The following is a 2509-nucleotide window of genomic DNA, read 5'->3' on the forward strand; positions in this document are numbered from 1 at the left end:
TGTTTAGTCCTGTGGCTTCCCAGTAACAGATAAGAATGAAAATTTGCCAACCAAAAATTGGAGTTTTTATACGTCTTTATATTGCTAGAATAGTTTGAGAGGCACTGACACTCCAACATCACAAACATTAAAAGCAGTATTTTATAACTAATGTCAACTTGTATTTATTCATACAAAATCTGTGATTTCCAAATGATTTTCATCTCTAAGCATTCACAATTAGATGTAACTACAGCTAGTCTGTACCTTACACCTACTAGATAGCACACAGAATGAAGAAGAAAATGAGGACTATAAAGAAAAGGAGATAAACACGATGACGTATTTTTCAAAAGAAGAGACTGAGACACAGTGAGATAGAAAAAAAATGTGTTGCATAAGATCCATACATCCCAGTTAATAATATGTGTTACCCTCAGTCTTGAAATAAAATGATTCTTCCCTGACTTAATTTACTCCATCTTGCAAGGATCAATGCTATTAGATAGATAGAACTTACTTCTTTCTGAAAGGAGGCACGGAACATGGGAAAGGGTTCCAAACATGAAGTGAACAGACTTATCACAGCCTGGATGAACCAAAACTTCAAAGCTGCACTTTTCATTCAGTTTTTAAGTAAAAATGCTTCAGCAAAATTCTTCCATAACTAAAAGGTGTGTGTCACCAAATTGTCATGTAAATTCCTCAAGTTAATAATGTAAAGTATTACATAAACTTTTGAACACAACTAACTATAGCTCTTCCTTTACCATTTTTAAAATAAAGGTCTTTTAAGGATTATAACAAGGAAAAGCAGTGTATCTCCCAAGGAAGAGGAAATAGAATGTATTATAGTGGTGAGACAAAGGTGAAACTGGAATAGTAGAATTAAATAAGAAGGGGATGGAGGAAGAGAAAGGGGAGAAAGTGAGATGGAAAGACTAACGCCAAAGGCTATTTAAGCCCATAAGGAAACCTACCACTGTAGAGGCTTCCTAAAATACAGACACATAAAAAAGTAATTTAAATGGAGTCACCAAACAATAGAGAAGACAATCCCCAAATGGAGATATGATGCCATTAATAAAACCTAAAATGCCAGTATTTAGGTTACATCTTGATGGATTGTTGACCAAGGGGCCCAGTGGAAAAATGCAAACATCAATGGTTAATTTCAAGGCTCTCCACAACCTGATGTTAATGTCCTATTGCTGAAGGCAACATTTCAGTATGCCATCAAAAACAGAGAAGCTGAGCTCGTACCTAAATAGAACTTCTACCCCTGTTTACCAGCATTCAAGATATTAGAAGATACTTTGTATAATGCTAGAGAAGAAATGTAAACATTGATGTCTCCTAGCTATAAACACTGGGACCTATAAGAGAGAATTCCCTGCAAGAAATATTGGTGTCATTGTGGCACAAATGTTATGGGAGTAACCAACCACTATTTGACTCCATTTGAGACCCACTGTGTTAGATAGAACCCATACCTGACAATGCTAAAGTGGTCAAGAATCTCTGATTTGATGGGTCATGGTTCTAAGGGAAAACCTAATACTATTATTCTAACAAGACAACATAGCAATGAACAAACTTGTAATAGCATACTGATATACCAATACATAAGTACCTCATTCAGTCCTCATTAAAAAGGTTTTCCCTTACAGTAGATTTGAACTAAAACATAGACCCACAATGGGACAATGTGTAAAAAAATGGAAGACTTTGGAGCAATCAGTCCTAAGTGGGGTGTCTTCATCAAAGCTTTCCCATGATATTCATGCAGAAAAATTTTAAGATCCAGAGGAGATTGGTGACTCCAAGAAAACAGGGTCTTCCATACATTCCAGGGCTGGCACACATATGAGCTCAAGGCAACAGGTTCAATACCTACATGGGTTCATGCCCAATGGAGTTCTTGCACTGAGTGCGCATGGACTTCCACCACTACCAGGAAGCTATTTGCAATTAACACATGATTGGTATTTTCTCCAAAGGTGTCTCACTGTGTGTATCAGCCACTCTTCAGGGAAGGTTCCATCCCCAGAAATAGTTTGACAACACAAAACTAAGTGATATTTTGTAACCTTTTTGTCTCACTTATCTTTGTTTGGGTTCATTTGTTATGTTTTTGTATTGTTTTGTCTGCTATGTCTTTTCATTGCTTATCTTGATTCTGTTGTGGTTTTTTATTTGTGTGTACATATGTGTGTGGTCTCATTGTTGATATTTTGGGGTTTTGCTTTAAAGAGAGAGAGAAACGACATAAAGTTGAGTGGGTAGGGAGGGAGGATCTAAAAGGAATAGAAGGAGGCAGAAAATACGAAAGAATTTGGATATCTTAGAATAATCATACAAAAGAAAGATAAAATATAAAATTTAAGAAACTACGTAAGATTTCTTACTAGTCTCTGAATGAGTAAAATCTTAGTTCCTGCTACTGCAAGTATTTAAGACAAAATCTAAAACCAAGCACCAGGTGTGTGTGTGTGTGTGTGTGTGTGTGTGTGTGTGTGTGTGTGTGTGT

This window comes from Grammomys surdaster, unplaced genomic scaffold (assembly GCF_004785775.1).
Source record: "Grammomys surdaster isolate TR1022 unplaced genomic scaffold, NIH_TR_1.0 125928, whole genome shotgun sequence".
In the NCBI taxonomy this organism is placed as follows: Eukaryota; Metazoa; Chordata; class Mammalia; order Rodentia; family Muridae; genus Grammomys; species Grammomys surdaster.